This window comes from Lepus europaeus, chromosome 11 (assembly GCF_033115175.1).
Source record: "Lepus europaeus isolate LE1 chromosome 11, mLepTim1.pri, whole genome shotgun sequence".
Taxonomy (NCBI): Eukaryota; Metazoa; Chordata; class Mammalia; order Lagomorpha; family Leporidae; genus Lepus; species Lepus europaeus.
This window is the reverse complement of record NC_084837.1, coordinates 47,875,354-47,899,468: the sequence shown is the minus strand read 5'-3', so window position 1 is coordinate 47,899,468 and position 24,115 is coordinate 47,875,354. Positions and strand designations below refer to the sequence as shown.

Genomic DNA, 24,115 nt, shown 5'->3' with positions numbered 1-24,115 from the left:
GAACTTTTCTCTAACTGCATTCCGTCTGATGGTCCCTCTCAAATTGGCTCCAGCCCTCAAAAAGTGGCCCCTCCATGGTGGCAGCATTTGGCTCTGAGGGATCGGAAGTCAGAGTAGTTTGACCCTGATAACATCTTTATCACTTCCGTGAGCATTCGGGAAAATGGAAGGAGATTCCATACGTTCAAGCCTTTTCCTATCTTTGAACTAAACCTTCCCTGTGTACTTCTTGCTCTCCCACTCAAGTCCTTCTGGTCTCCAAGACTTGCACTAGGGGTCAGAGGACTGAGCAGAAAATCTCGTTTTCTACCTCTAACCTTGGTACTGCCAATACCACAACCTCCTTTGATCCTGCAGATGAACCTTCCCCTTATTGCTCCAATCTACAGACACTGGCTCAGCTGCCTCCTGAGGCCACAGTGGCTGAAGTTCTGACGCCATTATCTCCCACGTGGCAGCTGTGGAATCCACCTGGCTGCGTTGTCACCTCCCCCTCCTGCCAAATTCCAGAGGGCGGTGTCAACCTCTTCTGTCCTATCTCAAGCCCATTGCTCATCTATTCCTCAAAGCCATTCTCTGCCCTTGGCTCCTACCCCTACACTCACTGAATCTCCCCCTCCCACCTAGGAATTCAGACTTTATCTTAGAACCAGTCCTGGCCCAAAGTATCTACGATCTCTGTTTGGGATTAGCGGTCTCCAGGGTCTCCAGCTGGTCTTTTGTCCCTCTCTTGTCCCAGTCTTACCATAAGAATAGCAAGAGAATGGTAGTCCCATTCTTTTGGGCTCCCTGCTTATTGAGAAACAAATTAGGTATCCCACTCTTCTGACGGCTCCTTTTGTTTTATCTTGAGAAAGCCAGACAGGAGAATCAGATTTCCTGCCTGGACCTGGCCTACAGTAACTAAGTTTACTTTGAATCTGGGAAGATAACTACCTTTAAAAATACTGCTTTGTAACTTGCTGAACTTATTTTGCAATTTATTTTAACAGGTTTCCAGATAATCAGTACTCATTGAAACAGCAATGGGTAATTAGTACTTGTATTAGATGAATGTAATTTTAATTAAATTCAGATAAAAATACATCAGCATCCTAAGTCATTTAGGTGTAACTGCTAATTTAAATTGGGTAAAGGCGAATGAAATAAATGTTTAAATGTAAACTTTTGTAAACACAACATGTTCTATAAAAACTATTTGGGTTAGTTTATAAACTGTCTATGAAAATACTTCAACACTGTTTAAAGTAACTAAGGCTGAAATTTGACGTGTTACCTTAATCTTAATTTGGAGATTTTTAACAGTTTATTTTAAAATGTAAATCAAGGACAATGGCAGATGAAAAACAACACAAGTATACTAATCTATTCCTCTTTGACAAAGAATTAAAATCTGGCCCTCTGTTAAAGCAATGTGTTAAAGTAATCTATTATGTTCTCTTGATTTCTGTTAAATTCTAATTGTTTAAATACAGCTGAAATTTTTATTAAGAGCTATAGGTTATTTAAATATGTGCTTATTTTCAAACATTTAAATAATTACCTTGTAACAATGATCAAATTTGGTCTATATTATGTCATGATGTTAAGGAATCTTATTTCAACCAAATATTTTGGATTTTGAGCCTTCTGGGCATTCTTGACAGGCATTCAAAAATCAAAGTTTCAAATAATTTAAACTCTAAAATTTCCAGTAAATCCTGGACTTCGGTTTTTCCAGTTCAGGCCCAACTGAAAAAATCGAAGGACCTATGTCTCTCATCTTGTAGAGACACCAACTAATCAGGCTATTTGGATTATATTAGAAGTACTGTCCAGATGTGTAGTGGTGCTAAATTTTAAGTCTCTATAATATAAAATACTACTGCTATAAAGGTCTAAAAATTAAAAAGTCTAATGATCTTGTGTTACTAGACTTGATAGTTACGTTAATGAGAAAGCCCCAGAGGCCTAAAAGAGTTGAATGCTTTGTAAAATCCTACAGGTGCTTTCAAAAATACTGTGTACAGTAAGCAAATGCCTCTTGTTGGTTAATGAGTTTATAATTTTAAATGTAGCAACTTAGAATCTGTTGCCATCCACAATTTTATATATCAGATTTGCTGCTCATAAAACTAAAGCATTGTGGGTTCTGTGTTTCGCTGTCCTATAGGTTCTGATGAACTTTTTCCAGCCACTTCTATTGTATTCAGTATTTTGGGATGGCTCTGTAAACAAATGAAGGTTAGATTTTTTTAAAAAGCTATTAAAACTGCTTTATTGTTCTGGTATATGTGTATGCATATTGTATGTATACATGGGAAAATTTATTAAGTATTTTAATTGGCTTATAGATAAAAGATTGTCCATAAATTTAATCAGATACATTTTAACATTTTAATTCGTGTGACCTAAATCTCTGTATCATATGTTTTAAACTTGTTGGTAAAAAGAAACTAAACATTTTATATGTTTGTGCTTAAATCCTCCACCTTGCGGCGCCGGCACACCGGGTTCTGGTCCCGGTCGGGGCACCGATCCTGTCCCGGTTGCCCCTCTTTCGGGCCAGCTCTCTGCTGTGGCCAGGGAGTGCAGTGGAGGATGGCCCAGGTTCTTGGGCCCTGCACCCCATGGGAGACCAGGAGAAGCCCCTGGCTCCTGCCATCGGATCAGCACATTGCGCCGGCCATAGCGCGCTTACCGCGGCGGCCATTGGAGGGTGAACCAACGGCAAAAAGGAAGACCTTTCTCTCTGTCTCCCTCTACTGTCCACTCTGCCTGTCAAAAAAAAAAAAAAAGAAAAAAAAATTTGCTGGTTAAACAAGCTACATCATGTTAGATATTTAAGCGATGTTTCCAAATATATGTATTCTTAATATTTATGGAAAGCATTGGACCTTCTGGTAAATGTTTTCTTAAGTTGTTAAAACTGCTAAGTTTTCATGTGATATTGCTATTGTCAGCAAGCAATCTAGGACTTGCTCCCCCATTTCTCTAGTCTAAGCCCGACTTGTTCTCTCATTTCTCTGTTCTCTTCAAGGTAGGAAACTAATTCTATTATGAAGGAATCTCCAAGATGCAAAATTTGATTTTAGATCTTATAAAAGAGATGGCTAACATTTTTCTATAATAGCATAGCCAAAATAAGAGCTTAAATTATAATTTCATAGCTAGATTTACGTCACCATCAGCAAGGTAAACAGTAAACAGCAAAGACCTCCCTTTCAGAACAAAGGGAAATTAAGTTTTAAAGTGAGAATATAGTTTTCCTCTTGGGCATTGTCTACCTTAGAAAAACTACTACAGAACATGCCTGTGACTATAGACTTCTAGTTTAGGCCACCGAAGATTAGAGATGGGACTTGAGCAGCTCCTTGACTTGCATCCTCTGGTCTGCTTTAATAAAAACCAGGAGGAAAAGAAAGCTAGGCATCAGAAGCTATGTAAAGATAAGTGGCAGGCCTATTAATGGCTGATCTGTACAGTGATCTGCCCTCAAGGAGACCCAACAGGCCAGTCCACTGCAGTGGCTTTCAATGTGGCAAGCCCTGGGCTTCAGCAGAAATCAGCTTGTGAAGAGCCCTGGCAGCTCTGCCAGCCAAGAGTTGGATCACTGGAAATGGACCTGTCCTGGAGTCGAAGGATGCCCAGGTCAGAGCCACAGATCTTATTGGCTCTAAGCTGAAAAGCCCTTCACTCAGCCCAGCTTCCAAAGTGACCACTGCAACAGAGGAAATGGCAAAATAGGTTCAGCAACATTGCAGGCAGAACTGTATATTTCTTGTTAGAGATGCCACCTGCCTTTACCTGGTCAGCTCTCCTCCCAGGCCAGCCAAGTAATGAAAGTCAACAGGGTGCCTTCCCCAAGGAGGATCTCACCTCCCTTAGGATGTAGGCTATATAAAGGGATAGATGAGTCTGAGCCTCATAACTTATAAGGCCTTAAAGCCCACCAGATTATTATCAAGTCCCTTCTGTCAGGTTCTATTTGCTTCTCAATCAGAAAACTTATTTGTAGCTTAGTCAGCACCTTTCTTAGCTCCTCTAATAACAACTCTGTCCATTGTATCTAGCCCACTTGGGCCTCATTCCTTTGTAATCATAACCTATACTCTACCACCAATGGGTCTACTCCCAACCTGTGTGTACTGATGGTCCTCTCCCCAACTTAATGTTGTATGATTGTTCAGAATTTCTCTACAGACAAACCCCTCTACCTACAAAAGATGAGTGACTTTTCCCCCGGTCTTGGCTGGAATTAGCTTTAAGCCACATCCATCAAACTGTCCCCACAAGGGTCCAGAGACCCCCCCCTCTCCATTTCCTCTCTCTATAAAATCCTCTCATTACCTGGTTAATGCTACTCTTACAATCATTGGTTACTATTCTCACCCTGTCTTTTATACTACAGTGTCTAAGTGTTTACAGCAGGTTATAATGGAACAAATGAAGGCCTTCAGCTACCAGGCAGTCAACCAAATGGTGCTACAGGGATGTACTTGGCTCCCCACCCAGGAGACAGTGGCTTGAGACATCGCCCCATGTCAGCAGGAAGTAGCTCTAAAGACAGATCATCCTCCTTCTTCCCCTCCTGAACTTTTGGGACTAAAGTAATCCCATACAAATCCTACTTTATAAAAAACAAAAGGGGGGAATGTTAGGAAACTGGCACAGTTTTAGCCAGGTGGCTGCACTGCCCAGCTACCTGAGCCAGGCTCCACCCCCATCCTAATGGGATTCCTGCTCCTGCTTCCCTGCCCGCCCTCAGGCGAAGTTTTAAAAGGGCCTGTTCCTGAACACGTGCTCTCTTGGCTCTCTCTCTCAGCTCCACTCATCTCTCTTCTCTCTCTTCACTCCTTGCTAGCTCCTCTCCTCTCTGTTTCTCTCTCTCTCTCTCTCTTTTTTTTTTTGACAGGCAGAGTGGATAGTGAGAGAGAGACAGAGAGAAAGGTCTTCCTTTTTGCCATTGGTTCACCCTCCAATGGCCGCTGCGGCCAGCGCATCTCGCTGGTCCAAAGCTGGGAGCCATGTGCTTCTCCTGGTCTCCCATGCAGGTGCAGGGCCCAAGGACTTGGGCCATCCTCCACTGCCTTCCTGGGCTATAGCAGAGAGCTGGCCTGGAAGAGGGGCAACCGGGATAGAATCCAGCACCCCAACCAGGACTAGAACCCGGTGCGCCAGTGCCGCAAGGCAGAGGATTAGCCTGTTAAGCCAGGGCGCTGGCCTTTTTTTTTTTTTAATTAATTAATTTATTTTTTCTGTTTCTCTCTTATACTCTCTTTCTCTTTTTCCTTTGCTACCCCTTCACTCCAGTCTGTTGGGTGTTCCCCAATAAACCCTTTCCCTTACTCCGGTGTTTGGTGTGTTTTGCAATGGCTACCATTAATATATAACAAGCACTATGCATCCTTGAGAGCATTCTTGAGAGGTCATTAGGGTATGTTCCATTTCTTTTACAAGTCCCTTTTGGCCTTCTCACCTCTTAAATATATCCCACACTTGTCTCCTGTGTTTTTATTTCTACTCTTTTGCCCACAAAGAAAAAATTTAATGTATCTGGAGGAAACTCAGTGCTCATTTTTTTAATGGTATGATGGACAATAACAATTCTTTAATATGCGACTCTAAAATTCAAAATGTTATTATAAATCTTTAATTGATCACAGAAATATTTCTACCTTGTAGTTGTAGTTTCCACTGCAATATATATTTCAAATATATAATTTTCACTTTCTGTTTCTATTTGATTTTTAAGTAGTAGTTCAATTTTAAATTAATGTTTGCTGGCTAATTTATTACACACCCAATGGAGACCCTCTCAATATGCTGATAAAAGAGAGACTAAATTCATTCAGTAATATTGAGTAAATCACCCCAAATATGGCAAACAAACTAACTCAAATGTGATGAATGTTAAATATAAGGATATATTTTTAACTGTAATCTGGGTGGGGTTTACTGATGACTAACATGATTCTGTTTCTTACCAATTACTAAATTCCAAAAGTATTAACAAATTTGGAACAGTTTCTTTCCTGAGTATTCAGTCATTCTAACAATTTTGAAGCTAACGTTGCTTAGAAACCCGCATAAACACTTTGTCTTTTCAAAGCAGGAAATAAAAAACTCCTTGGCCTAATTTTTTCAAGCTGAGAGAACCACAAAATGAGACCAAATACACCTTTATATGTATGAAATCTGTATCACCATTTTTTAAAAAATGTTCAAGAAATAAAAATGGTACTAAATTTATGCCATGTTAATATTAGAAAATATTAACAAATATTTACTTACTTTGTTAGCAGTGAAACATATAGAAGAGCTACCATTATATTACTCTGAAATCAGTCATACTTTATCCAAAATTAACTCTCATACTGAATGGTAAAATTTCACATTTATGTTTTGTCCTGATTAGAATTAAGGGGATAACTAACAGCAAGCTGTCATTTTTCAGGAATATCTGCTGTTATCATATGATATAAAAATTTATGACAAATCTCCACTTATGGCAACGTGTTCTTGCAAATGCATGAAATATCATATTTCATGTTACTAAACAAAGTCAGGGATATATCAGCTACATTCAAAAGTTCTTAGAAATTTCAAAATGTGACAATTTCAAATTCAAGGTATAGACCAGAATCCTAGACAACTTGTAGACTTCAGTGTTCTTGAATTCCTGAGGGTGCATGGGTCTCCCTCATAAATCAACCAGCTTAGTTAAAGTCTAATAGTATATGTTAGGTAGCTTTAACAAAAACCAGGAGGAAAAGAAAGCTAGGCATCAGAAGCAATGGGTGGCAGGCCTATTAATGGCTGATCTGTACAGTGATCTGCCCTCAAGGAGACCCAACAGGCCAGTCCACTGCAGTGGCTTTCAATGTGGCAAGCCTGGGCTTCAGCAGAAGTCAGCTTGTGAAGAGCCCTGGCAGCTCTGCCAGCCAAGAGTTGGATCACTGGAAATGGACCTGTCCTGGAGTCGAAGGATGCCCAGGTCAGAGCCACAGATCTTATTGGCTCTAAGCTGATAAGCCCTTCACTCAGCCCAGCTTCCAAAGTGACCACTGCAGCTGAGGGGATAGTCAAGTAGGGTCAGCAACATTGTAGGCAGATCTGTAAATTTCTTGTTAGAGATGCCACCTGCCTTTACCTGGTCAGCTCTCCTCCCAGGCCAGCCAAGTAATGAAAGTCAACAGAGTGCCTTCCCCTAGGAGGTTCACACCTCCCTTAGGATGTACCCCATGTGAAGAGATAGATAGGTCTGGGCCTCTTAACTTACAAGGCCTAAAGCCAACAGATTATTATCAAGTCCCTTCTGTCAGGTTCTATTTGCCTCTCAATCAGAAATCTTAATTGTAGCTTAGACAGCACCTTTCTTAGCTCCTCTAATAACAACTCTGTCCTTTGTTCTAGACCCTGTCTAGAGCACTTGGGCCTCATTCCTTTGTAATCATAACTTCTACTCTACCTCCAATGGCTCTACTCCCAACCTGTGTGTACTGATGGTCCTCTTCCCCACTTAATGCTGTATAATTGTTCAGAGCTGGTTAATGCCACTCTTAGGATCATTGGTTACTATCCTCACCCTGTCTTTTATGACCTTGTCTAAATATGATCAGAGTTGGTGAACTTGGAAGGTTTCCATAGCCTTGGCAACTCATGACGACAGCCTAGGGTGGTTACTGGTGCCATAGAGTGTCAATTTCTTGGGTCAACAACAGGAGTCACTGTGCACTTGCTCCTCATGTGGGATCTCTGTCCTTAATGTGTTGTACATTTTGATTTAATGCTATAACTAGTACTCAAACAGTATGTTTCACTTTGTGTTTCTATGTGGGTGCAAACCATTGAAATCTTTACTTAATATACACTAAATTGATCTTCTGTATATAAAGAGAATTGAAAATGAATCTTGATGTGAATGGAAGGGGAGAGGGAGCGGGAGAGGGGAGGGTTGTGGGTGGGAGGGAAGTTATGGGAGGGGGAAGCCATTGTAATCCATAAGCTGTACATTGGAAATTTATATTCATTAAATAAAAGTTAAAAAATAAAAATAAAGAAAGAAAGAAAGAAAAAAAATTTCAAGGGCCAAGCAAAGCAGGCAGCCTCCAGAAAGCAGAAAATGGCAAAGAAAACAGCATTTCCCCTACAGCCTTCAAAAAGGAACCAGCCTGTCAACACTTGCGGCTAGCACGGTGGAACTGAGTTTTGACTTCAGGGCTCCAGAACTTTGAGAATAAATTCTGGTTGTTTTTCAGATGCAAAATTGTGGTTTATTGTTACCACAGAAAATGGACACATTATAGAAATGTAATAATCAATTAAATATGTAAATTTTTGAACAGGTTTAAAGGAACAACTAGTAACATAAACAAGCGACCAGTAATTTCTTTAAGTGAAATGCTTTGATATTTTTATAGATAAAAAGCTTTACTGAGACAGAAATCTGTTTCTTTACTAAATCCTAGATATGTGTATCTTATGCAAACAAGTTAATAGTTTCAGTGAACTTTTTCTGAAATAACAAAAATGAACTGGTTTGTTTGAGAAAGTTCATATGGAAGAAGAAACAAAATAATGGAAATGTTTTTCAAAATAAGGGACTCAGGGAGTTTTAACTTAGTAAACACATGTACATCACAATTCAGAGAAACTACAAAGCAAGAACAAGTAAAATCTGAATTAACAAAACAACAGACTGCAATATATGACTCTCCTCCCAAAGACCCTTAGCATATCTAAAAACAGCACTGTTGTAGTGTACATAATTACTTTACTTTAAAGTTTATATGGATGGCATAACTGGATTATTAATTGGAGAAAAGAAGTATAAAACCGTCTCTTAAGTATCTAATATTCACTATAAATTAGAGACAAGCAACATAGAAAATTAGTTCAAACCATAATGAGCACATATAGAAACTGAAAATGAGGAGTTATTTTAAGCACAGACACAAAGGGAAAAAAATGGGGAAAGGTGATAGATTTCACTGTAAGAAGTTTTTTAGAGGCTAGCCTTGTGGTGTAGCAAGATGCCAGTTCATTTTCCAGCTGCTCCAGGTAGAGTTACAGACAGTGAGAGAGAAAAAGGTCTTCCATTGGTTCACTCCCCAAATGGCCAAAGTTTTTTCCTGGTCTCCCAGCTGGGTGCAGGGGCCCAAGAACTTGTGCCATCTTCTAGTGCTATCCCAGGCCGCAGCAGAGAGCTGGACTGGAAGAGGAGCAACAGGGACTAGAACCAGTGCCCATATGGGATGCTGGCACCACAGGTGGAGGATTAACCAGTGAGCCATGGTGCTGGCCCCCTCCAGCTGCTCCACTTTCAATCCAGCTCCCTGCTAATGGCCTGGGAAAGGTAATGGAAGACAGCCCAGGTGTCTGGGCTACCACTGCCAATGTGGGAGACCTAGATGAATCCCCTGGCTCCTGGTTTCAGCTTGGTCCAGTCTTGACCATTGTAGCCATCTGGGGAATGGAAGGTCAATCTCTGTTTCTCTCTCTCCCTCTTTTCCTCCTTCCCTCTCTTTAACTCTTTCAAATAAATAAATATTTATTTTAGGGGGCCAAGACATACATAGGGAAGAAAGGGGCAAGTTTTCCAAAGCACAAAATATCAAGAAATGGAATATTTTGGGGCTGTCGCTGTGGTGTAGCAAGTAAAGCCACTACCTGCAGTACTGGCATCCTACATGGGCGCTGGGTCAAGTCTTGACTGCTCCACTTCCAATCCAGGTCTCTGCTACAGCCTGGGAAAGCAGTAGAAGATGGCCCAGGTCCTTGGGCCCTTGTACCCACATGGGAACCTGGAAGAAGCTCCTGGCTTCCGATCGGCCTAGCTCTGGCCATTGCAGCCATTTGGGGAGTGAACCAGCAGATGGAAGACCTCTTTCTCCCCTCTCTCTCTCTCTCTCTCCCTCCTCCCCGCCCTCCATCCCCTTCAGTGACTCTGGCTTTCAAAGAAATAAATAAATCTTTAAAAAAAAATGGAATATTTTGATGAGAAACAGACACAGACGTATACTACTACTGGGAGTGTAGGTTGATTTAAATTTTCTGGAGCATATTTTGGCAACGACTATTCAAATGCTTTAAAATAGTACACATACTCTTGTGACCCAGAAAATCTGCTCCTTTACATTTAGGAATTGATCATAATAGAGCTGTCATAAATGAATCCAAAATTGAAATGATAATATGCACTCTTATTTATATTGACAAAAGACGAATGCATTATATGTTACAACAAGTGCCTAAAATTGGAGATGGCAGAAATTTTCAAAGTCAATAGGAATCACCTACTTATGTACATGGCACAGTATTAAGTGAGAAATGATAACAAGCTCTCTATATGGTATGACTCCTATTTTACAAATAGATGTATAAAAATGTTGGAATAAAATTTATAAATACATTTACAAGAGCTTTTAATATCTCCAAACATTTGCCTAATTCATGAAAAATGGTAATTTTATATTTGGAAACATTTAATTAAAATAGCTAAATGGAAGATCTCAAAATGGAAAGTGTTGGGTTTTTTTTCTCTTTTTAAACGTTAAAAATTCATTGATTTGACTAACAAAATGTAAATTTCTACAAATAAAAATGGCATAAAAATATGAAAGACAGTTGGCAAAAAGGGAAAAACACAAGTGTAAAGAATAAATGCTTAGCGTCTTTACATCATCCACTCAACTATATTCCATCCCCGGACAGCACAACTGGAAACATATCAGAGTAGATCTCTGACCTCATGTTCTTTCCTTTCCTTTGGGAAGGACAGGCAATAAAAAAACCCCAGACAATGGTACATGTAATGAAGACCAAAACAGACCGGGGGAAGAAAGAGAAAAGAAAATACAAAGTAATCGGACAGAATGTCACAGAGGCGAGTAGGGTTATGTAAGGAGTTTGGGAGACGCTCCTCTAAGGAGGTAACATGAAAGTTGAGGCTTCACTCACAGCCAGGAGTGAAAATTTGAAGGATGCAGGATCCAGAAATGGAGAATCACAAGAGCTAAGGCTCACATAGCTAGACAAAGATGCCTGTTTGACAAGTGCTCTGAATATCTAAAGTATAAAAGCAGCAGCAGACTGACATCAAATAGAATCAGAAGTTTCAAGGCCAAATCATGTTGGGACTTCAAGATCATCTTAGGAAGTAAGCTTATATCCTCTTTGAAATCAAACAGAAAATACTAATATGCTAGAATAATCAATGGTAGAAACAATTCACAGTTGAAAAAAATAAAATTGGTCAACAAACATTAAAATTTGAATATAGTTAGTAATCAAAGATAAGAAAATTAAAATAACAAGACAGTTTTCAAAGACTCTAACATTCAAACTGGACAGCCACCACAAACTATTTCTTTTCAATGGCAGTGAAGTGAGAAAATGACAAAAATACTACTGCTATTTATGATAGCAAAAAATATAGAAAACCCAAGTAATTAAAAATAAAAGCATAATTTTTAAAACTAGAGAATATGTACATTACATTTTCAAATACTATTCTAAGTTTAATTATGCCTGATACTGTTGATTACTCCATTTTTTATCCATTCACAATTATAAACAGTGTTCCTCCAAAACGTCCTACCTCTCTCATCATTTCCACTGCTAAAAGCCTTGCACCAAGACATCATAATTTCTGAAAGAAATTACAACAGCAACTTCCTAATCATTCTGCTCTTTACCTTGGCTCATCTTCCAGACAGTAAGTACAGTCATTTCCTCAGTGTTAATCAGTTCATAACACTCAAATGCCTGATATTGTTACATGGTAATTATAATGAGATTCTAACTCATTTCTGTGGCCCACTTCATCTGGCCCCTGTGATACCTCAAAGTCTTCACTTGCCACAGGGTCTCTCCTTAGGGTTGACCCTCACAGCATTGCTTTCGGTTCTTTGACCCTGCCAAAACTCACTCAAAGTCAAGAACCCATGCCCTTGTAATTCCTGATGCCTGAAATGTGAGTGTTCTTCCCTTTAGAGATCAACTCACAGGGCCCTTTTTCGTCTTGAATCTTTAGAGTTCAACTCAAGTATTTCTTTAAAGATGTTTCCTCATAACTGCCCTAGCCACAATGAACCACTCTCTAACATTTTTATCTTGGCCTTATTTTTCATATAATATTTAATCCTATCTAAAATTAGTTACTGAGTATTGATCTTATATGTTTATGTCTTAATTTTCTCTTACAAGAATATAAGCTCCATGAAAATAGACTTTTTGTGCCTGATAATATCTTGCACACATTACTTCTAAATGAATATTTAATGAACAAATGGATAATGAGTAGACTAGTACAATGTTATACAATAAGAAAGTAAATTATATTAACTAACACTACACAAATTTTGAGTAGATATCATATAAGTAACACATACCAACAACAAGATAAACAGAGACAGATCTGGAAAAGAAATAATAAAACATGCAAAGGCTTCATTTTTTAAAATTAGCCAAAATAAACCACAGTTGCTTGAAAACTTTTCTTTCCAAAGACATGAGACATTAGATTATAAAAAGAGAATTTATAAAATTAAGAGCTCTCTTAAATACACACATATATAACAGACAGATGATGAATATATGTGGTAAAAGATATACATACATACATACCCAGTAGAAAAACAAGAGAAATAGGGAAAAAAAGAAGTTTATATTAATCAAAATATTCAAAACTATAGGCTGGAAAGAATATATTTCTTTTAAAATAATGCACTTAAAAAGTCACTTTATTTCTGTATTATATTAATAAATATTCATTGACATAATTTTTAAACACTCTAAAAACCAAAACTAGTTACATAGTCAAGTTAAATTGACCTGAATGACAGTAGTTTCATAATGAAAATTTTCAGAAACCAGGGGTTATTTCCAAAGACTACATTAAGAGGAGGTAATGTGAGAAAAGCTGCTATCTATAAGGTTATCACACTGGAAGCATTAAAATAGTATACAACAGAGAAAGTATTCTCAGGAGGCCATGTATCTTCTAACCAGGATAAATTGGATCTACAGTGGAACTAATAGTTGGGTTTAAGTTTTTTGTGACATTTCAAAAGAAGTTGGTCCATGTGTACTATATTGCTAAAAGAGTTTAAAAGAGACAAATATAAATACAGACCTGATCAATTAGACATCTGCCAAAATCATTTTCTCAAATTGACATGGGATCATATTTTTTAAAATGAGGACAAACAGAAAAAAACAGAACTAAGTTTATTATGTTGTAGCAAAATCCTACAAACTAGCAGCATATATTGGCATATTGCCAGTAAAATTTTTGACAGTTTTAAGCCAAATGTTAATAGATTATCATTCAGAAGCCATTTAAGGCATTTAAGGTACTTCTCTGGTGATGTTAACACTAATAAGAGTATCAATTTGAAACACAATAATAATGATTAACTTCAAATTGTAATACTGAACTGATTTTCAGTAGTCCACTCAATATTTATTAAGACTTAAATACCAGAAATCAACTACTTCACAATTATGTGAGCGAATTCAGATATTATTTATGAGAATATCTTCCATAGAAAGCAAAAATGGAGTAACACATGGTTTCTACCCTCTAAGAAAATGCAGTTAAAACAGAAAGATTAAATTATTATACAAGTCTAGTTTTAAGAACATCACTTTTAGTGATAAATAAGGAAAAAGAATTTTATGATCTGAGATACAATGAAGCATATGGACTCAAGTAAAATCTTAAAGGCAAAATCATTCAGATCCAGAAATAAATATGAAGATGTTAAATCAAAGGAGGAGAGTGATATTATTCTGACCATGGGTCACAAAGAATGTGATGAAGCCATAAGAAGAATGATGGAATCAGAAAAAGAGTAGGGAACTATTGAGATTGGTTTGATTTCAGACAAGCTGAATCCATCATATTCTGCAACCCAGTGGGAAATTGTGAAATCTTCAAGAGAAGCATAAAAAAATCAGTTGATGGCCACTCCCATTTCTTGTGCTAAACTATATTTTTAAGCACTACTTCAATTTGAACATTGATGGTTATACATATTAAATGTATCCCAAAAAAATATCTCCTGAGCTTTAGTCTCTCCAAGTACGCTCATAAGCAAGAACTTAGAAAACCAGAATTTTGTTCTTTGTAATATCAAACTTCCATCCTAAAGCAATACTTACACCTTCAACTAGAGTGGAAAATACAAGAATAATTCATTCACTAAGGTTATAAAGAGACTATTTGACTTACTACAATGGCGAAGAAGGGGAAATCTGCCATATTTACCATATTACCTAAGATGAAGGTCCAGATGTCCATTCACCAAAATTCTTAAGCTCCTAAGTGCTAATCAATAAAATTATCATAAATTAAATACAAAAAAATAAAATGTCACCAGTCATGTTGGTGAAAGTTATGAAGAGGTTAAAAATTCCTCTCAAATACATATTTCCAACAGCATAAAAATAAGAATACTTTATTGAAAAATATGTACCTGGTGTCAAACTTTAGTAACGTGATTAGAAGAGAAGATATTTTTTACTTTTACCTTTTTAGGAAACTTGGTTATTCATGAGGAACTTTACAGAAAAAAAATTTAAGCATAAAGGAAGTTTATCAAGTATCTATTTACAATGCTAATTTTGATTTCTTTTTTTATCTAGTTTTCATATATTTGCCTGCTATATTTCAGCAATGAAAACTATATATTAAATTATTATTAAAGAATGACAGAAATTCAGTGCTACATTCCAAATTGAGGCAATCTATTTAATCACTCAAAATAACAAAAAATCTATTTAAAGTAATAACTCAAAATAACAATGAAGTACAAAAATAACTATAATGTCAATTTAATATTTTATTATAGGAATACCATACTATTATTCCTAACCCTTTCAGTCACCAAATGCTTATCTTTCTACCATTTCTAACTATTCAGAATGATACAATCTGAAACATAAAAAAATTCCTATTATGGAAAAATGGTGATATTTTAATTAATTTTAACTTGCTGCTTGGACACCTGGTTATCCTTATTTATCCTACATAACTCTATCAACTGGAATTAAAAACAAAAAAAGAAAGAGATGCATAGAAAAATGGGAGACAATCACTAAAATTGCCTAAGAACAGATGAAGAGAAACATCATCAGGTTTAAAAAAAAAAAAAAAAAAAAAACTCAGAGCAATAAAAGCTAATTCTTACAGCCTCAAATTCTTTTTGCAATCAGGAGAGAAATACATAAGGATTTCCCAAATATTACACAACAATTTTATAAACTCCAATCTCAGTGTTCAGAAAAGATTAATTAATTTAGTAAATAAAATTCTGAACACAAAAGAGAGACTAGGCAATAAGGGGTTCACCAACAAGTAAATGTTTGTCTCAAAACTGCTCCCTATTTGTTCAAGGAGACAGGGGACACCTCACAAAATATTAATGAAAATGCAGTACAGAGAAGTATTTGTTCCAATTTTCAGGATAAATAAGACTACCTAACTTGGCCACTGAAGACTGGGTAGGATTCCCCAGGAATAAAAGGTAGAATGGGCTTTCCAAAATGACACAGTAGTGTAAGATACAGAAGTAAATTGAAGAAATGGATGTACAATCATTGAAAAACAAGCTTTCTATTATAGCCCCAGTGCAAAGGAATGGTGGTGTAACAAGATATTAAAATGGGAATTTTCCTGTTATTTCAGCTGTAGCTTAGGACCCTAAGCTCAGAAAAATAGGCTCCAGTATCATTTTGCCAGACTTAGAATTCTTCAAGTAATCTTTAGTTTACCATTTACATAAAAAATATAAACATATATTGGGAAACAGGAACTCACAGATTACTTAAAGAAAAAATAGAACAGTGACTCATTCAGAATTTGGCCTATGCCTTAGAATATATGATGCTCTTCACTGACTGTACCTAAATAAGGGCAAAAACTGGACTTAGGTCTAAAACATTATTCTAAAGGCAAGAGGGCAAGATGCCCTCAGTCTGGGCTACTATCTTAGAAACTGCAAGTACTTGCAGAGTTTGCAGAAGCAAGGAAATATATTTTCCCAAGAAAAAGATGAGGACTGTTGAGAAAGGAACCAGCTCCAGAAGACAGAGGCCAGGTGTAGGTCTGAAAGTCATATTCTAAAGAACAGTCAATGACAAGGTTTCAGTGGCATGAAGACATTATAGCTGGGCTATTTCCAGAAGCAGGCAGTTTTTGAAGATCTCAGAAAAGCAAGAGAAGAACCCGCTTAGTTTTCCAGCACACTTCTACTACCATTTAGCTTTTCCATACCTCTACCCTCAAAGCTTCGGAGGACCCAGAAATAGTCCAGTGAAAAGAGAGAAAAAATAAATTTAAAAAAATCAATGAAAAGTCTTCTAACTGAATATGTTCTGTTCTATTACCCATTTATATTTTTAAACCTGCTTTGAGCAAAGATGATACAGGGAAAATTTACACTCAGTAAAAGTTTGGGATTTTAGTTTATTAGCCTTTGTTTTTTAGTTGTTTGAAAATTAAATCTATTGTAAAATGCCAGGGTGTGAGGAAAGGAGGAATGAAAGATAAAGAAAGAATGGGAGCAGGGATGTGGTGGAGGTAGAGATCAAGTGTAAGCAGAAAAAGTAAGAACAAGGAGAAAATACAGACACTTGTATAGCACTTCATCTGGGGTCAGAAAAAATTTATATTCTGAATGAAACTGCAGATAGACCAAAAAGAAAGAATAAAACAGATTTCTGTTTCCACCCTTAGTGAGTCCATTGCTTTCAGTAAACCCATAAGAGTGGTCAAGAGTGGGAAAGCAAGTTGATTATATAACCTTATATAATCATATATTATAGTTTTTGTACTATTTTTGTGGGAACTGATATTAATTTTGTAATATGGAATAATAAAAATTATGTTTTATTATAAGAGTAGAAATTGCATAATTATAATACTGTATATATATTTAGGGGGGACTTACATCTATTCATAAAATGTTCACTTATCTCCTGAGTTGCAGAAATTCTGTTAAAGTATGAGGGAGAAAAAGTTGCACAAGACAGACTCCTCCCTCTACAAGTTTATTATCTAGTGGAGAAAACTCAACTATAATGGCAATACATATGATGAGTATCAGAATAAGAGTAAGCATATCTACGGGTCATATAGAAGGGCCATCTAATGAAATGTATCAGTATGAAAGAACAGAAAGGAAATATCTCCTTAGTGAAAGGAAAATCTAAAGTGAGGACTTGAGGGATGAGGTTGAGTTATACAAAGGACAGCAGCCTGGCGATAAGTGGGAATGTGAGTGGTTCACAAAAGAATGTCTTAGGCAGACAAAAGTCCAGCAAAAGCATGATCTATTCTGGGAAGTGCAAAGACTTCAGTATTAATCAACCAACACATGCAGTTTCCAAGGAAAGAAATGAGGTTGATGACATGAGGAGGAGCCTGAACAGAAGATGATAGGGAATTTAAGTTTTATCCTGAGAACAGCGGGGACCCTGAAATGTTTTAGTATCAGTCATTTTTCATATACTCCACATCTACACTACAATAAGCACTATTTCATGTATGTTTTACTGTTTGTTTCCTCACAACAACCCTGTGAGGTAGGTGCAATGCTTCTCAATTAACAGATTTTAAAAACTCTTAAAATTGTTAAACAATTTACACTTGATTAAAAAGCTACAAAGTGGCAGTCAGGATTTCAGACCAAGCTACAGAAAATACATTAGAAACATGATATACACATATGTACACACACACACACATTTACCCATGAGACATTTAGAATTTTCAGAGCTGAAGGAAATTTTTAAAGTAATAAATGTTTTTAAATTTAGTATTAAAGACAAGATTTGTGGTGTCAATAGTTGTTTATGCAATTGCTATATTTTAAAATTTTCAACTAATTCAATTTATACTGAAAGGTAACAGTCACATACATAAAAAGGGAGAAATTATTGATATGTAAATTAAGAATATAAAAGACTGAGACAATTATATGAATACTGAATTTCCACTGATCTGCCTGAGACTATTTGGTGGGAGATGGGGGAATCCACATTTATTTCTAAAATACTTAAATTTATATACTATATATTATTTATAAATATGGAACATATTTTGAATGATAAAAATGATGTATGAAATATTAAAGCTTTATGAGATTAAGCAATTCAGTTATTAACCATTTAGCATAAAAATAATTTTCTTCCCAATATTATTTTGCAAAATCATCACCCCATTTTTCACAGCTAAACATGTAAAAGTGGTTCCTTGCATCACAAAAATTTCCTCAAGTAGACCTCATAAGACAAATTTTAAATCCGTTTGGGATAGAGATAAAAATATGTCCCTAATTTTAAAAACAGAATATTTTGTAAAACTGAGGAGACATCTGAAAATTTAAATTATGGATCGAAATTTTACTCCGAAATGTGTGTTCTTTAAAATTAGTTCAAATTAAATAAAATTTACCTTTTAAAATACACTACCTTATCCTTTCTTATTTTCTCACCAATCTATTTCTTCAGCTGGTCTTAAGGTTTCTTCTAAAAATCTCTAGTGGAATGTTAACTAGAAAGTAGGAAACTGCTAGAAGATTATCAGTAAGTATTTTTAAAAATTCATATTATTACTGTATTTGCTTTATTTCCCTCTATTAAAAATAGAAAATTATAATAGGTAAAGATGAAAAATAAAGATTTCATATGGTTTAATTTCTCCTCCTCTAGTATTTATTTCTGAATTCCAAGATTATTAAGTTAATCCTAATTAAATAATAATCCTAACCATAACTGTGTACCTTCACAATAGAAGGAAGGGCCATTTCATGGAAAATAATCAAGTAGAGATATAAGATATCTCTTTCATGGAATGAGGAAAGTCTCTAAATAAACTAAATAAATATTCCAAATATATAATTCAAGTAAAACCCAGTTTACTTTTGATTACATAAATAGTATATTTTAATTAAATTCAAATAATACTCAAGTACACTTAATAAAAAGTTTCCACCTAATTCTCTTTTCCAAATCTCACAAACCAGAGATGTACTGTAAGATTCATGAAGTGAAAAAATGAATCTCCAAAACTGTCAAATTTGCCTTATCCACAGGTCTAAAATATAATAATTAAATATACTGCATGATTTAAACATATGTAGTAGACACATACAACAGGCATAGTTTCTGCCTTTTCACAGAAGTTTAATATTTAAAACATACAGCCTATTCTGTCAACTGACAATTATTTTGGTTAATAAAATGAATGGGATTAAGTAATACTTACAAGTACAGTTTGTAGAAAATGCAGAAGAACCAATTATTAGCAACTCAAATATTTCATATATTGATAAAAATACTCTATTGCTATATTTTTAAAAAGTTTGATGTTTACTTCTTTAATGTTTTGACCACTGAGTAAACTATTAACTCTATGGAAGTAAAGGGAAGAATCTTATTAAAATGTGACTTTTCAGGAAATATTTAAGTAAAATTTCTCTGTGAATATAAATAACATAGGACTTTTTTCTAATTCATTTGACATTTCCATGAGGAGTAATAAACTAAGAATTATAATGTACTTAAAAAATTTAATTTCAAAATAATGGGGGTATCTGCACTTCCAAATTAGTGATAGTTGAAAATCTCTGTAGAAAATCACCCTCCTCTTTTGACACCATCATTCAGCATTTAGTTAACACACACACACAAAATCTAGGTAGAACAAAGCCACTTGCATGAAAATATCTTCGTTACATAATGTAAGGAACAATTCTAAGTACACAGAATACTATCCCTGAGTTAAACAGAAAACATGGAAAAGAAAGGATCTCTAAAAAATAACTTTGTTCACCCATTTCATTTTACAAGCAAATAAACTGTGGCTCGCAAGTTGTATCTGCTTCTACTGACAATCTACAGACATGGATATGTACACAGATATCCTTTAACTCATGACACAATTACACTATATTGCATATGTGCAAAACTCTGAAAACCAGGAGACCCTAATTTCTTTATACTAAAATCTTCATAGACACACTTTAAAAAAGATAACAGTAAGTCACACTATTGATTTAAAAATGAAACAATAAAAATATAACAATCCATATCATATGTATAGTAATAGACATTTCTAATGTGGTTTTCCCATCCTTTAAGGCATAAACATGCCTTACTAAAGACTTATCAGTCTTCTAAAGTTGCTGTTACAAAAGAAAAAAACTAACTAAATAATTAAAGAGAGAAACCAAAATAGATTAAATGAAATTTCAAATATTTACTGTTTCTTCTTTGTGTAAAAATGTTTTTAAAAAAATTCAAACTCAATGTTTCTAAACCAAAGAATCGAAACCAGTTTCACCATAAATGGTCTTTGCCGTAAAACTTTCACTAAAGAAAGTACTGAAAAACAAATGCATAAGATATTGCAAGCAAAGCTAATTAAGATGCTCCTGATGAACTACAATTTGATCTGCTGTTTTAAGAACATGGCTCTAAAATATTATACTGTTGGTAGATATTGCTGGTTTGGTTATTTTAATATATTTCAAAACAACTTGATTCTTTTAAGTTTCCTTAAAGGTGAAGAATTTATAAAAATGCTTTCATTTCATTTGCTTTGGGAATAAAATGAATTTGCGAGGAGTGCATCCATCTGTTATTCAATTTGGTACCAGTCTTAAATTAGACAGCCTTAAAATAAAATTTAGAGCCAAGGAAAGCAGCACTAAGATTAACTGACCTCAGTTCATCTGAAAATGATGCTTCCCAGTTATTTCTTATTCTTTCTTATTGGGTTTTCCATTCTAGGGCAGGTACACAAGAAACTTACAGTCTATGTAGTACTCCTAGTCAGTTTCACTCTGCAGATGGCACAGTGGAGAAATACCTTCTGTACAGGACCATGTACAATTTCTTCTGCAGCTGTCAGCACCTAGGGGAAAGTGCGCTGTTAAACAGTTGCTGCGTTCCACCTCAGAAGTGGCTGCAATTCGGTGGTGGGTGAAGTGACTCCTGTACATATATACAGGGATGAAAAGTACTATAGAAAATGAAAATATTTAAGAACAAAAGTGGCTGTCTGAAAACTGTGTCACGCCAAAACATAACACATCATAGTCACAAGAAGCTCTCACAGTTGGGCTATCACTCACTTAATAACTGAATGTTCAAAATGATCAAAGGAAAGAGAAATACAGTAATTTTATTCACAACAAATCTATAAACCAAATGTTAAAACAAGCATGTTAAAAACTAAAACCCGAACATTTTATAGAGATTTAGAACATTATTTCTATAGGAATTTACCTAAAACCAGGCCAGTATATACACAGTAAGATTCTTCACTCTGTTCAGCTAACTTTATTGCCTTTGTTTCAGATGATAATTCAGGGGGTAAAAAACAAAATAGGTAAGATATCAAACTTGAAGCACAAGTATCATGAAAATGTCTAAAGAGAAATATAAGGAAAACCAATCTGAAATTCTGAACTTTATCAACTAACAACAGGTATTTTTCATATAATTGAGTTCTAAAATTGATCTCATATAAAAGGAAACATTTTCCTCTCCAAAGTTAAAATGAATTAGAAACTAAATAGTTTTCTTCCATAGCTCACAAAACAATGAGTTAATCAAGAGTAAAAATAACTTTGGTTCATTAATGTAAGAAATTATTATCACATCATTTTATTACAACAAAATGTCCTTTCTATATTATCTATCTTTGATGGAACCCAAAAATCAAATTCAAAATTCAAGAATTATTCTTTAAGAAAAATCACTGGGGCCGGCATTGTGGCGTAGTGGGTAAAGCCACCAACTGCAATACTGGCATCTCACACGGGCACTGGTTTGTGTCTCAGCTGCTCCACTTCCAATCCAGCTCCCTGCTAATGGGCTGGGAAAAGCAGCAGAAGATGGTCCAAGTACTTGGGCCCCTGCCACCCATGTGGGAGATCCCAATGAAGCTCTTGTTTCCCGGCTTCAGCCTGGTCCAGGGTTGGCCATTGTTGCCATCTGGGGAGTGAACCACTGGATAGAAGATTCTTTCTCTCTCTCTCTCTCTCTCTCTTGCTCGCTCTGTTTCTCCCTCTCTCTGAGTAACTGAGTTAAAATAAATAAATAAATCTTAAATAAAAAAATAATTAAAAAAAAAAAACACCAAATTGCTAGGCTGTATGGTACTAGCTTTCTAATCTCCTGTATCTAGGTATAGCTACTGCATTTATACTAGTCTGAAGATAACTGTCCTTGTCATTTCTTATATTCACATTTAGATTTATTTCTTAAACAGATGGAAGGTTTTTTGTGATGAAGTCCAATATATCCAACCATTACAAAGTATCCTATAAGCAAACTTGTCTAAATCTCACATGCTAAACAATTAACAACATTTTTTAGTTTGACATATATTCTGTAGAGTTTGAGATAGCTGACATTCTTCCTTTTGGTTTTCTTAATCTTTTTCTAGAATAAGACATAGTGTAAATAAGTATTACTTTCACTAAGTGACACGAAGCGGTAGAGGAAAAAAGTACAGTTTCCCAGCATGTATTAAAAAAAAAAAAAGTACATAGACCAGGGATTCATCTAAGGTCCATGTATAGGATGTAGGTTATCTAGGAATTTTCCAAAATAGCATACTAAATAAAGATACATGAGTCCATACATATATTTTTCTAAGGAAAATTTGCCGTATGTTTAAGGCACAACTAATGATGTCCAAGAACCATAAATGATTAAAAAGTAAACATTTTAAATAAAATGGAAGACTCTAAGTAACTATTTCTTTTTGAGTGAAATGAAGAACACTTACAGAGATGTTCCAATGGCTAAATGAAGCTAACTCATATGAGGCACATATTATAATAGGCGATCTATTTTATCAGTAATGGTAGTGACTGTTCCAGAGCTATCTCAAACACCTCCAAGTTTTTTACAGGGGCCCATCTTTGTTTATTGCTAATAATTTAATAGCATTATTTACCCATGTCTTCTGAAAGAAATTAACATTGCAATCACATATTGTACCTTGAGATACAAAAATGCCAAATACAAGTTGTGTAATTCTGTGACACACTCCAGAAGTCTGCAATTTCCAAAAAGACAAACCAGTCTCTTAACTCACACTGCATTTACTTTGAACAGAATCAGATAAGGAAAACATTTGGTTCAAATGTTTTTATAAATTAACTTCATTTATTTGATCAGTTTTTCCTTTTATTTATACAATAACTGCAAATAAATAATCTAAATCTGAAGAATCTAGCAAGGGATCACATTTTTTGACATGGTAATATAAATAATATTTTTATAAATTATTTCCTCTACTTTTAATTTTCTGAATGGAAAAGATATAATAAAAATTCATACATACATATCCTTTTAAAAGAATCCTTGCAGTTACAACATGTAGACAAGTCTCATCTTTAAAATAAATTCACAATATTATAAAATAGTATTTTAAATATTGTGTATGGCGTTCCTGAAGACTATGACAACTTTTAAATACACATAAAAAATGACATGTGAAATCTTATCATGTATTAAGACTCCTCAGTGAGGAAACAGGTTTGCTAATACATGTGAAATAATATCATATAATGCAAATTCAGTTGTTTCCCAACCACTACAAATATAAAAGACAGTTTCTACAGTCTTCTCATGACAGGAGTTACATGCTATACATTAACATACTAGAAAGATAAATAGTAGTAAGAAGAAATGAAACAGATTTTGAGTAAAGGCACAAAAATGAGAGGCAGAGGATAACATTCAGTGTATGACAGTGAGAAGTTGTGACTGGGATCCTGAGTAGGCCTGAGGGCCAGAAGGAACAGGAGAACACGCAAAGGCCCAGATGTGCTAAGGATCTGTGGAATATTTTTCTCCAGAGTGGCATTTGGGTAAGCATATAAAACCACTCCAACCGTGGCATGAAAGATGGCTAGAGGTGTGGATGATTTAACCGAGATGGTGACAATGGGAATATTTAATTAGGAAAAATTAAAAAGCTAAAAAAAGTGTAAAAGTACTATGTAAAACATTAGAAAAGTAAAAAATTAGGGGGTAAGTCAAACCCATTTTCTAAAATTTCAGTCTGGGCTCAAGCATTCCTTTATTCAGTTAAAAAAAATGTCAA

General features: G+C 35.4%; 1 protein-coding gene across 6 annotated transcripts in view; it reads right to left on the bottom strand.

The window, feature by feature from the left end:
• The window catches only part of NOVA1 (NOVA alternative splicing regulator 1), a 159,022-nt gene that overhangs the window by 89,247 nt on the left and 45,660 nt on the right, over positions 1–24,115 (bottom strand). For 2 of the 6 annotated variants that reach the window (XM_062205338.1, XM_062205337.1), the window contains one exon: positions 20,804–20,905. The exons of the other annotated variants lie outside the window; for them this stretch is intronic. The gene's annotated coding sequence lies outside the window, so the exon portion shown is untranslated. The remainder of the gene's footprint in view (positions 1–20,803; positions 20,906–24,115) is intronic. 6 annotated transcript variants of the gene reach the window in all.